We start from the raw sequence: 14,481 nt of genomic DNA, 5'->3' as shown, positions 1-14,481 counted from the left end.
TATATATATATATATATATATATATATATATATATATATATATATATACTGGTGTGCATCTGGAGTAGTCCAATTGTTAAAAAAATAAAAAAATAATTAGTTGGCTATGCTCAGATTCTTCTTCGTGAGTTAAATGCACATTTTCAGATGCTTTGAATTTGAATGAATGACTTAAAATGAATTTTAAGTCATTTTTTTAAAAACAGAGATCTGTTCATTTGTCTGTTTATGAGCATCATGACCTTATATTTCCAGGATTCCCAAGCTAAACACCTGGCCGAGGAGGGACCACATTATTTTTGCATTGCTCTTTCAGAATGGTTTTCTCCAGTGTGCTTTATAAGCATATACAGTGTGCGGCTCCCTGCTGTGGAAATGATTGGTTTATAGTGTAGTCTTCCACACTTCATGTTTCTCCCTCTCTGAAATGATGCTTCAGTCAGTCCCAGAGGATTCATTCAGCAGTGGGTCATTGAACATGACCGCTGAGCCCTGAATGCTCTACTTAACCTTCTGCTGTTCTGTCATGGATGTAATCACACAAAAACAACATCATATCATTTTACATTCAACATTTTTTTCAGTTGCCATGTGTATTTTATGTAGTTTACAGCCACTGTGTATTTAACAACATTGGTAATCTATTAATGAAGCTCTGGAATAACAGGCACAATCCTGTTTTGCATTTTAATAGACGTTAGGTGAAAATCTGTTGCTCTTTTGCATTTTAAACATTACGTATCGTTCAAGGCAAATGAACTGGATCCAGATCTTATCTCATTCTCTATTAGGCAGGCAGATTGAACCAGAATGCAACGAGAAAAATAGTAAAATAGTGATACACACGACAATAGTGAGGATTTTGATCCACCCAACGATTCGAATCTTTAGATCTATAGGTCACGTCGTTACGCCAGTAGGTGGCGACTCACCTGAGCGAGTCATTGAATCAATTGAACCGCTTCCTTGTACTGACTCATATTACTCGTTCGCTGAAGATTGTCTTTTAAAACGCGTGACTTGTGCCTTTAAAAATTAGAAACAGAAGACTGAACGAATAGTGACCACTTCAGTAAACGTTTTTTTTCTTAATCTGACTGAGCCTGCCTGAACGAAAATCGTTGTGAACGAAAACCAAACAGAAGGAGCTGTTTTTTCAGACCAGATCAACTGTTCCTGATTGACTGAAAGCGATAAGCAGCAACTTGTTACGAATCATTATACGAATATTGTTCACAACAAGGAGAGAAAGGGGGTTAAAGTAGTAGGCATATTGTGTAAAAACGACTAATAAAAAATGGCGTTAGACCATGAAATTTGTATAAACGCAAATCTGACGCTGACTCGCTCATAAATTAACGATTAAAACACGCAGAAAAACAGCAATATGCGATGTTCAAAGGCGTATGTCTAGTGCATGATTAAATATAATGATTAAAAAGAAGGGGGAGATTAAATAGAAAAAAAATTAAAAAGCGCAATTGAACACAAAGCACTGTGAACCTACAGAAATTACAGAATGAATCTTTTTAAACGGATTCAATAAAACGATTTGCTGGTGTGAATCAACCTGCCCACCATCATAGCAATGTTTAGTCAGTCATACACACATTACTACTCGCACACACATACACACGCGCGTTTTTAAATCACAAAATGTCCAACCTCATTGGCCAGCGTCTCACGCTCTGCTCGCGTTCAACCAATTTGCAGCGCACGACACTGGAAAGTGGGCAGAGCGTTTTCACGCGCACATTATTCTTCTCGCAGGAAGAGCGGCTTTCAAGCGAGGGGGGGTTCTTTCTTACAGAAAAGAGAGAGAGAAAGAGAGAAAGACAACACTGTGTCCCAACACTGACCCGTTACCAACACTCCTCACTACCATAAATATTGATAAGTGACAGCCATATCATTAATATCGGTGTGCTAGGGGTGTAAAACGACTCCAAAACACTTGAAGCGGCACTTGACTCTCATCCGCTAACCGCCGCTGCTCAGTTACAACAACATCTCAAAACGCCAAATCTCTGATGTTGTAGAGAAGGATTTCAGGTAAGTTCCGCCTTTGACCGTCTTCTCGAGTATACGGAAGATGAGCTGATTAGCTTATGGCTCTTGCAATTAGCTACGTGTGTTAATCACAGCCGCTGTAAGCTGCCGTTGAGGGGGTGTTATGCTTTATTAATACAGGAGACATTAGCTAGCAGGCTAGCATAATCATCATCATCCTCATCATCAGTGTGTGTGCGTTCCAACGATTATAGTGCTTGACAAAGATACATCTATCTTTCTATTCATGTGCTGATATAATCATAACACCGTGACATTAAGTCATCGGAAGGACAGTGGACCCGGACAGATGGGTTATTGGAGAGTTTGGACAGCATTGAACTTGATAGTTTGGCTCTTGTTTTATTATGTCTTGCACCCGAGTCACGAGCGCTTTGTTGGCAACTTGTGCGCGCGCACTGGCACGCATGCATCTCGTTCACTGTGCAGTTTTTAATTGCACTTACCCTCATTTTGATCTGCTGAGATAGTGTCATTGCAAGATTGCGAGGTCACCCAGACGAATCAGTCTTGTATTGTGTAACTCAAACCTGGTTACCTGACCACATAGTTTTATTGTCAAATGTGTCCTGAGAGGTCAGGTGACAGTATTTACATCATGTTTGCTCTGTGTCTGGCTTGTCAAATATGTGCTTTGGAAGATCAGTCCACTGTTTTTATGGAGGTTGTCATCAAGGTTCAGCCGGGCGCTTGTATCTGTAGTTTTTATGGCTAGAACTGGCTATATAAGCAGCTTTCACAATGATAATTTGTTCTTTGGTTGTTTGAAAAGAGATGAATAGATAAAAACACAAATGAAAAAGATTGACCTTGAAGATTCAATCAGTGTAAACCACCTGTTTACATTTCTATTTTGAGTGTGATTTTGCATGTTTGCAAAAACACTGTGCAGAATGATGATTTGATAGATCTACCGATAAACACTTAATTAAAACTGTACAGCAATCAAAGTCTACCACATGCAATTAAATTAATACAGAACAAATGGGAGAAGTTGATATTATTAACAAAATAATTGCACTATATACCCCATATGCATTTCAATAAATGTATGAAAACAAGCACTCGCACTTCAGTAGTATAGTAAAAACTGAAATAATGTTGATCTAGGTGTATACCACTTTGAAAGTTGTGTAGCCTGATTATGCTGGATGGCGTTTAAACATTAAATTATCCAGTTTACACATGGGGAATCAATAAACCAGCTAATTAATCAAATGTGAGGCCCAGGTTGTGAGCTGCTTGCCATTGAAAAATGACATGTTTTTTATTTATAGATGCAACTGGTTTTCATTAGGACAGTTTCCACCATCTAATTAGATTTAGGTAAAGTGTTGCACAGCCATGAAGATTTGACTGATTCTAGGATGTAGAACTTGAGCTGGCTAGTCACACTTGGTGATTGGAAATATACTGAATAAGATCATAATCGCCGCATTGTTTTTCTGTCCATTCAGCATGCAGTAAACACAGGCTGAATTGTACGGCCACCTGCCACTGTGTTGCACTAAGACCAAATGGCACTCTCAACAGCTTGTCATTGGAGGAGGCAGAAGTGTATTTTTTGTGGTCATTTTTCTCCAATGTGTTAGATAATCCCTCATACAGTACTCAGCCAATCTGTTCTGTTTTGCTAAAACTATTTAATGTGTAAAACTGTTATTTTATGCTTCTTCACTTGTTAGTATACATGGCATTTTTCTGCTTGTCAGGGCTTAATAAGGATGGCTGGACTGAGGCCAGTGTGAGAGGGTTTCGGGCCAGTTTACAGAACAGTCACTTGCCCTTTTGGGCCAGTGCTGTGTTGCAAATGATATGAATTTATATCCACTGAGCTTGTACATCCATTTTTATGCGTTGCAAACTCAGATGTTTGGTTTTCTGTGGTTCTGTGTTGTTGTTGCAAGTTCTGCTGATTTGTCAAAATTGCAGAAATGACTTGTTGTGATAGTCTCAAAGACATTTTATTTTGTTGTTTTCCTGCAAAAGGGTTTTTATGAATTAATGGATTCACATTGTAGCGGAATATGAGCAAAAATGTGTAGAAAAAAAGTAACTTAATATTAGGGTTAATAAAATCTCGATTAATTGAACATTTGACCTCAATTGCGATTAATGAACGATTGTGGGATACTAAGGTGGGATATTTTTTCCTAATGAAAGAGTGATCTGACATTACAGCTCACTTTCAGCAGTTATTTTATCTATGCATTCATAACATTTCTTACAGATTTCTGCTCATCGTAAATCATATACAGATAAATTAGCACAGTACATTTGTTTGAATGCGTTATTGAGAGAGCGACTGCATGTGAATTAGTTATACCGTCTCTCAATTGTGAAGCTGTGGGTTGTAAGTAGTTACTTCAAAAGTAGGAAAATATGTGCTATAACTTTTTCTATGTTACTTTAGTGATAAATCACAGGACAGCGTTGACAACGAGTTTCTGCGCTCCTCTCTGTGCGCACGATCTTCACGTCATTAGATGTGCAAACTAATGTCTGTGTGAGTGCTTGTGTGCCACAATGCATCAGAACAGTAGCTCAATATAATAATAATACACATACATGGTCTAAAATCGCTTAAATGTCCAAACTGGCAAACTTAAAACACATACAATTGACAAAGTTTAGTGAAGACGCAAGTAAAAGTGATCTTGCGCGTGTGTTGACTCGGCATTTGAGTTCGCCTCCGTGTTGCTTCTATGCCGCTGACTGGACAGGGCGGAGTCACGTGACTACACACGTGGTAATATGTTTTTAAGGGGAAGGTATTAAAAACCAAAATAAACAACATGGAAAAAGTATGTCGGTTAGAGGTTCTGAATGTCGGTTTTGATTACTTTTTGATTAATCTTCAGTATTTACTTAATATAAAATATATTACTTAATAATAATAATAATAATAATAATAATAACATATACAATTAATATATTAGTTATAGCAGATATAAAAATACATAGCGAAAAAATAAAAAGTGATCATTAATTTATGGGTCCAGTGAAAATCTGATCGACTGCCAGCAAGAAAAATCCTTATTTTTGAGCCCTGCTTGTTATCTGATCTATTGTTTGTAGTGATACTTTGATCTTGCACTAGAGATGCAATTGAGCCATAGTTGGCAATTTAATTATTTTGCAGAATTCTGACATTAAGTGACATTCTCCTCACAAATAGACTTATCTTAAGCACAATGGCTTAGCTTTATGGTTGCTCCTTAACACTGATTTTCAGCACCATCTGCCTCGGGTTATGCGCTTATCTAGCAGGCTGAAAGAAAGTAAAAGAGAATCAAACAAGCTGGGATTATCACATGAGCGTTTGGTCGTACACAGGCCTCAAAGCTGATGCCACCCATTTAACAAAACACTTAGACCCACAATTATGCCTTTTAATGAAGAATGTGTAACACTGACATGACGACAGGTTCTGGTTTGTTGCTGCTGTATTCGTGCACATAGTTGTCAGACACTTGCAAGCAGATAGAATAACTCTCAATTTGCTATTCTCTGATGATCTTGTTATTTCAGCGTCATGCTACAAAAAGAGTGTGTGGGAGTCTTAACAGTGTAGGAGAAAGCTATTAGTAATCATTCTCTGCTGGCCAAAGGGCATGAGAGTACTCTCAAGGGTATCACAGAGCAGCTATGTAAACTGTTGAACAAAATCAGTGTCACACTGACTCACAGCTGTGCTCATTTTTCACCCCTAAAGGCGACGGCCTATTGTATTTGCCTGTACGTATAGGGCTGGCTCAGCTTTTGAAAACAGGTTAAAGCCCAACACATCCTTCTCATTGCAAAAGCAGCACTCAATTTCAGCCACATCCCGACTTTTGAATGTTGTTTCCCCGAACACAACGCCTGTCATTTTCACAGTGAAGAAGATTTATGATGATGTTGAGTAGCTCTTGGAATTTAACAGCAGAGAGAGTTGTCTTGGATGAATAGCTTCGACAATCACAATGTTAAAAGCCTGTTCATACCAAAATACGATAACTAACCCTATAAAGTTTTATGGATGCACTGAAATGAAAATTCTGGGCCGAAACTGAAACCGAAAATAAATAATTACATGTAGTAATCAATGATTTAATCAAACTTGTTTGATAATCAACAATAAATCAACTTATAATAACAGAATTGTTCCTGTTCCAGTTTGTTGGTAAAATTTAAACGACAATAAACTGTAATAACTTGTTTTCACGACAGATTTATTCAAACGTACAGTACTGTGCAAAAGTCTTAGGCACGTCAGTATTTTCACCCCCCAAAAAAGGTTTTAAGCCAGTTATTTATATCTTTTTCTGTAGTGTGTCAATAGGAAATATCCGTTCACATTTCCAAACATTAATTTTGCCATTAATTGTAGTAATCCAGTGAGATTTTTGACTACACAAGGAGTAAGACAACAGCCGGTGCTCCACCCAGTGATCTGATCTCACCATCATCGAATCCGTCTGTGATTACATGAAGAAACAGATGAAACTGAGACAAACTAAATCCAGGATAACTGTGGCCGTGTCTCTGAGATGCTTGAAGAAACCTGCCTGCAAAGATACAGTACTGTGAAGAGTTTTAGGCACTTGTGTAAAAATGCTGTAAAGTGAGGATGTTTTTAAAAATTACTGTTATAAATAGATTTTATTTATCAATTAACTTATATGAACTAAATCAAAACAATATTTTGTGTGACCACCCTTTGCATTTAAAACAGCTCTTGTCCAGGCACACTTGGGCATCATTTTCCAGGTAGCTTTGCAGGCAGGTTTCTTAAAATCTCTTGGAGACACGGCCACAGTTCTTCTGGATTTGGTTTGTCTCAGTTTCAAATGTTTCTTCATGTAATCACAGATGGATTTGATGATGGTGAGCTCTGATCTCCATGTGGAGCACCGGCTGTTATCAGTCTTACTGTCTATTCAAAAATCTCACTGGATTATTACAATTAATGGCAAAATGAATGTTTGGAAATGTAAACGGATATTTCCTATTGACACACTACAGCAAAAGATATAAATTACTGGCTTAAAACCTTTTTTGTGGGGTGAAAATACTGACGTGCCTAAGACTTTTGCACAGTACTGTACATTAAATAATGAAGACATAATTAACAGGTTAAGTAAAAATATAATGAATATGTAATACAGTGCATATATTTAGCAAAATGCTCTTCTCTAGAGTTATTTTTTCTAGCTAACTAATGAGTTTATGGACATAACTTTCTTGAGGTAAATGTAACATTAAGTATAGCCTACAATCTGTTTTGTTTTATATTAAAAGTAACAAAGCTCACGTTGTGTGCATGAAATATACACTGAACACAGTCAAAATGTGGCATCGGAGAAGCACTAATTAAACATTCGTTTCGGTCACTGATTTTAGCTCTCCAAAACCATTTCAGCCCAAAACCTAATTTCTATGAGAGCAGTGCAGTCCACAACACAGCTGTAATGATAACACAGAAGAACAATATCATTGGAATCACATAATTCCAATGCACGCTCATAATAAACAGAACGTTATCGTCCACTTGTGTGGACTCTAATATAGTTATATTATAGTTATCTTTATAGTTATCGTTCTTGGTGTGAAGGAGAAGTGATTGTTATTTTTTAGTATAGTTTAAAGCTGAACATCCCTGGTAAAGTGAGACACGTCATTGTATTATCCACATCAGTCAAGCTGTCTTGTGCAATCATAGACTCTTGTACTTGTTTTTTTTTTTTTTTTTTTTAGGATAGAGCCAGCAATCGGGGAATCGGTGACAACAGAAGTAATCTGGTTAGCGTTTTTGGCATGGCGTGAATCCATCTTTTGAGCAAGAGTGTGCTCAGAATCCACCCAAGAGGGCAATTTGGGGAAGCTGCTGCCAGGGCCAGTGTGAAGCAATCATGGGGAGAGCAGTAAATAATGGGTTGTAAATGGAAGACATTTCCTATGAAGTGTCAGTCAGGCGACTGGAGGGGAGATCCCATGTGGATGCTGCTGTGCTCTCGCTGCCTCGCTTCTCCGAGCTGATTTGTCAATATTTAGGCAGGGAGAGGCAGCATTTACATAATGCTCCATCACACTGACACACTGTTCCTTTTGATTCGAGCCTTGATTCGTGTCAGATAGTTGACTGACCCGACGTGTGGCTCGGCACAGACTTGGATATGTATTATAATGCAGTGACATTTGATGCTGGGAAAAATGGTGGCAAACCATAAGGTAGATTTTGCTCCCAGTGTCTTATTACTAAGATTAAATTAAGCAAAGCCATAAAACTATAGTCTTAGCCTCGTTGTTTATTCAGAAGGGGCAAAAGGAGCATCATCAGTTAAAGGAATAGTCAGGGTTCAGTACCAGTTAAAGGTGCCATCGAATGATTTTTTACAAGATGTAATATAAGTCTAAGGTGTCCCCTGAATGTGTCTGTGAAGTTTCAGCTCAAAATACCCCATAGATTTTTTTTAAAATAATTTTTTAAATTTTGGGGCATAATTAGAAATGCGCCGATTCAGGCTGCGGCCCCTTTAATTGCTCGCGCTCTCCGCCCCCTCCCGAGCTCTCGACAGCAGTTCACACTGCTAATATAACTCTCAAAATGGATTTTTACAAAGTGTTCGTCATGCATCCTGCATGCATACATCGGATTATGCGAGTATGGTATTTATTTGGATGTTCACATTTGATTCTGAATGAGTTTGATAGTGCTTCATGGCTAATGGCTAATGCTACACTGTTGGAGAAATTTATAGAGAATGAAGTTGTGTTTATGAATTATACAGACTGCATGTGTTTAATAATGAAAATAACGATGGCTCTTGTCTCCGTGAATACAGTAATAAACAATGGTATTCTCCTTGCCATTTTTCGCTATTCTACTTGCTTGCTTACCTAGTCTGATTAATGATCCCGACTGTTACGTAACAGTGTGTTATTACTTGTGTTATTACTGCAAAAATCTTTGGATTGAAGGATTGAATCGAAAATCAATAGAAGCGAATGGGCCTGTGAAATTGTAAAATACTCCCTTTTTCAATAGTATAGCCATAAGACGGAAACAGTATGCTATTATTAGGGCTGCACGATTGACAAAAATTATAATTCGTCAATTATTCCCTTGAAATTGTAATTGCGATTATTATCACAATTACTTTGAATGATGTTTTGAATAGCTTTATACCATTGTTTGAAGCAACTGCAAGCCATATTTTTATGTAAAAATAAAAAAACATGCTGAAAACACTCTCTTCCTGATTTTTTTTTTTTTTTACAGCTTTTATATAGCACAAAGTCTCAAATGTCAACTATACATTGGTTTGGTTTCTTTTTTTAAATAATAAAAAAAGTAAACATATACAAGTATTAGTAATAGGGGCTTTTGCACCCTGTTGTTCTAGAAACTTAGTTATAGGAACTATAACTACATTAGTTCCCCGAGAACTAATGTTCCACTACTAGAGCCATTTTCCTGCTTGCGTTCGCTCCGCCAGTAGGAACTCTGAAGTGACCTAAACTGCACTTGTCGTTGTAACTTTTATTTTGATGCCGTGGCAGACTTTTATTTTGACGGCACTAAGAACAGCTCAGCCAGAGCCTGATTAAACAGATTCTCGGTCTTCATTAGTTTATGAACTGTTATACAAAGAAAGTAGACAGTATATGAAAAAATAATAGCTTTTGCCTTGTGGTTGATGCCCAGTGTGGCTAGCTAAGCAGAAATACATAATCATGTTTTGCTGCGTCACATTCCCTTCCATTGTGTCTCTATTTTATTGAGGAAAATGAGGGATGAGTTGAAATGATTTATTGTGGCAATCAACAACATTATGCCATAAATGCTTTCTACTGACCTTAACTGAACCCAGAACATTCCTTTGGTGAAAGTTAGTTTCTAGATTATCTCATCATTGGTCTAAGGAGGCGTCCTCTCTGTTTAATTTACCTCTTACCTTGCTGGTCATAAATCGCACCTCTTCTTTATAGTGTGTAACTGCTGGCTGCCATCTGTATAGCCAAGTAGGTCATTCTTTCTGCTGCTGTTGTTCAGCTGTAAGGTCTGCTTTGATTTGCAAAGACAGTGTGACTGCAAATCACCCTTGTTTGTTGGAAATCCATGATTCCTCCTTGAAAGATCTGATACCCTGGACAATGCTGTCATGCTTCTTCCGAAGAGCTCTTGATGGGCCATTCAAATTCTGTGTACTCATTAAATTTAACAGTCTGACAACACACACTGACAGCATGCATAACAATCCAGCTCTTTCATTCTTCTTAAAAGATGTTTTCTGGGGTGTGTGTGTGTGTGTGTAGCTCAAATGCCAAAAGCGGGTAATTGGCTGCAGCAGTGCTTTCTGCATCTGTTGTTTTAAGATATTAGGCTGACATTCAGGGCAGCCTGGCAGAAATGAGACAGGCCTCCTTTCTTCCTCTCTGACACCGAGAGGCTCTGTGTCTTGAGCAGGGCTGATTTCCTTGTTTCTTGACAGTTTTCTAGAGAGTCATGCAAATGTATTGTACATCATTTTCATTGTTGAGTCTAAGACGATAGAAAAACAAGCAGTAAGACATGCTGCAGTTGTGCTGCAAACTGTGTAGCTGCAAATACATTTTGTAGCCTAATAATTTCTGCAAATGTAATCATTGCACAGTCAGATGTTATCTATCTTTATGTACACGGCTATGTGGAACACTTAAGAGATCCCAGTTAAATTGTAAAATGAAAACACAAATAACTGCTAGGAAATGCAAAGCCAGCTGGATGAAAGACAAGTTATCAATCTAGAGGAGAAAGCAACTCAAAAATAACTCAAAAAAAATATTTAATCATCCCACTTGTGTACTACCTCTAAACATCTGCTAGAAAAAAACTGTATATCAATACCTAGATAAAAACAAACACGGCAGCAGTATTTCTTTTTAATTTAATTAGATTTAATTTAATTTATAAAACAATAAATAAAATAAAATAATTATTTTTTATATTATTATTATTATTATTATTATTATTAGCATTATTAATATTAATGCTAGGATTATGGTTAAAATAATAATAATAATATATGTGATATTGCAGTGTTTGCTTTGTTTTATGTGGTTTTAGGACATTTTAATATTCAAGCAGGATTATTAAATATACATATTTTATATATTTAAATATATCTAATTGTATTTTATATCCACACATTTATTTTATTTGGTAAATAGCCATGTAATAATTGGGATAGTGTAAAGTTGACCGGACATTATCGCAAAATAAACCTCTTCAGGGTGAAACAAGATTCCTCTGCTTCATATTGGGGTCCTGATAACCCCACCAGCGTTTACTTTGTGATAACGACCAGCTGTCTGTTCATTATCCATTAAATGTATTGATGGATAACGGGTCAGTTCCTTTAATTCACACAGTTATGAAACGCTTATAGTCAGCGGTTTATAATGGCATAAAAAAGGTTGAGTCAAAAGCAGTCAAGCTTTGACATTTGCCTTTGTAATGCAGAGTGTGTTGCTTTATTTCGCCATGTAACTGTGACCAGACACCATCAGGGCTGCTGATGGAACTTCCTGTCAGTGAACAGCTTAATGTAACATGCTGAAGAATTATGGGACCCTTTGCCAGATTGCTCCAAGATGTCCTCCCAGATCAGACAGAACTGTACTATGGGAGTCATTCTGTGGAATTGGGGAGGGGGGAGAGACATTCATGATTTTAAAGCAAAGCCAAAGCAGATGTTGGGAAATGAAAGTACCAAAGGCTTACTATATAGTCTTCCATGAAATATATCGAGAGCAGTCAGGGGTGCGGGGAGCTATTAACAAACTGTTTTGAGAGTGAACCACTTGGCTGCATGACTGCTGTCATGAAAATAAGATGGCATCTTGTAGGAGAACGGAGCCATATTGTTCCGTCCCTGCTGACTGAAGAGTCACACTGCTGATTAGGTAAAAGATTGGCTGCTGTAATGACGCCACATAGAGTGAACGTTGCACACAAACACAGTTTCTGCATACCGGTGCTCCTGCAGCTCCCTTGAGCTGTTTATGTAGAGCCTCATGGAATATTGTACTATCATTTGATAATGCCCGTTTTCAGGGTACAGTCAAGGGAAGTTCATATACACACACCCCCATGCACATAGACAGTCACTGTTTTCCTTGACACTCTGAGTCTGTTTCCAGTCTGGTTTGTCCATTTGTAAGTGCATTAGTGTGAGGAATGAGAGAGGCGGAGAGGAGAGGATGTATTAGCAAAGCCATACAATTTTCTCAGATGCATTAGCACAGGCCGGGGGAGGAGAGCCCAGGCTTTTGCACTGTGTTTGACATGTGCCTTTCAGTAACATCCCTTATAAACCTGCTGGCCCATTAACCAATGCTTTTAAATATTGAACCAGCTTGTTTAGCAAGACTAAAACGTCTGAATCATCTTAACTCTAGAACGCCTAGTTAAATACATTGATTCTTTATAAAACTACTTGTTTTGTCAATGTAAATACATTTTAATGATAATTTAGTTTGTGTTGATTGGTTTTTGATTTCTGAAATGTGAAATAAAAAAAATATTTAATGTGAAAGCTACAACAGCAAAATCAGGGTTCAACAGAAGGATTTTGACCTGCTGGTTCATTCATTCTTTTTAAATATTCATTAATTCATAAACGCATTTTTGCTGGAAATGAATAAATATAGTGACTAGTTTATATTTTTCAGCCTATTGTAACGGATGCCTCCGTTATTCTAGCAGTTTTGACAAAGCCTTGTCTGTATATATTAATAAGAATAATAATTGTTGACACTGTTCAAAAGATTTGGGGTGCGTAAGAGTAATTTTTGGAAAGAAATGAATACTTTTTATTCAGCAAGGATGCATTAAATTAATCAAGAGTGACAGTAAGACATTTATAAAAATCTATTTCAAAAAAAAAAAAAAATGAACTTTTCATTTATTCATCAAATAATACTAAAAGTATCACATCATTATCAATGCTGCTTAAAGGTGATAAAGAGGATCTTTTCGTCGACTGAGAAACCAAAGACTGTTACTGAGTTTTTGAAATGAGAGCATGCGTAAGAACAACCCCCCTTCCTTTCGAGGTAACGCCTCCCAAAATTCGTGAACAAGTATTGGAACACGAGTGTTTACCACCGGCATTCTCTGTATCGTGTTAGTGGATTCATTATGTCGGACTCACCGCAGGTAACTCATAATCTGCAGTTGTTACTCCTGTCTCCTGACAAAAACATTGCATGCGGCGCCTGTGGAGTGTGGAAAGTTACTGGAGCGCGCAGCCGCGCACGTCTCTCACAAGGAACGTCACGGCAGTGATTGACAAGCCAGAGGGCCAATCGTTTACGCGATGATCGCGTAAACGATTGGCTGATGTTTTTAAGGCCCTACCTCGTGCACAGATGATGTATATTAATATTATTCCTTTCAGTGCACCTAATAAATAGTGTTTTATCAGTTAGTAAAGACAGTTTCAAGTAATATTGCAAAAATGTATAAAACAAAACATCCTCTTTAGCACCTTTTAATAATTTTGTTTCTTGCACTAAATCAGCATATTATTTTGATTTCTAAAGGATCATGTGACACGAGCCAAGTCCCAGTTTTTGTGCTGTGTTGTTATCGACAAAGTGAATATGCGCGTAAAAAGTTTGCGAAATTTGCTGTCTGCAGCTTCTATCCTTTTACCGATAAAATGGTGTGCGTAATGATATCATCATAAAAAAAATGCATTATCACATAAGTTTGGTTGCATCATTAAAAAAAATTTGCCCTTGAGCTGTTTCCATAAATATTTTCGCATATATTGCAAATTATATTGTATCTTTCTCATCTTAAATATTTGTAAAATGTGGAGAGTAATGAGACAATTGAAACTTGCTAGTTTACAGCTTACTATTTTCACAAATAATATTAAATTAGGAAATATTAGTAAATATCAGACACCAAATTTATTTGCATTAAAGGGTTAAAAGTTAAACGCTTATGTCGACACTTGAGAAATTTTGTCGATAAATGGCATTTCCATTGGTAACCATTTTAAAACGCTAAACCTGTTTTTGTCAGAAAAACCTTGGATGGAATCCTGGCCACTGAAGACCGGAGTAAAAATTAAAAAATATGAAAACTGAAAACAGTTATTTTACTTTTGCTGTTTTTACTGTATTTTTGATAAAATAAATGCAGTCGTGGTGAGCACAAAAATCTTCTTTCAAAAAAAACCTTCCAACCCCAAACCTTTGAACGTTACTGTCTTCAGCAGAATTTACAACCAGCTCTCACTCCGATCCCAAGCCAACAGACATTATTGTTAAGCCCTGAAAATACTGTCTTGTAGATTTTTTTCCCCTGTACCTTGGGCAGCACATTAGAGAGAGTTGCCGTGTAATGGTAGGTTCACCCTTTGTTTATATTTC

The 14,481-nt window shown here is 37.2% G+C and overlaps 1 long non-coding RNA gene across 1 annotated transcript in view; it reads left to right on the top strand.

Moving 5' to 3' along the window:
- The first annotated feature begins 130 nt into the window (after positions 1–130).
- LOC125254029 overlaps positions 131–14,481 on the top strand; it is a 31,176-nt gene continuing 16,825 nt past the window's right edge. The window contains exon 1 of the long non-coding RNA XR_007181583.1: positions 131–2,052. This is a non-coding gene — a long non-coding RNA (uncharacterized LOC125254029). The remainder of the gene's footprint in view (positions 2,053–14,481) is intronic.

Source organism: Megalobrama amblycephala, linkage group LG19 (assembly GCF_018812025.1).
Source record: "Megalobrama amblycephala isolate DHTTF-2021 linkage group LG19, ASM1881202v1, whole genome shotgun sequence".
Taxonomy (NCBI): Eukaryota; Metazoa; Chordata; class Actinopteri; order Cypriniformes; family Xenocyprididae; genus Megalobrama; species Megalobrama amblycephala.
The sequence above is the reverse complement of the archived record's forward strand: the minus strand, read 5'-3'. Positions and strand labels throughout refer to the sequence as shown.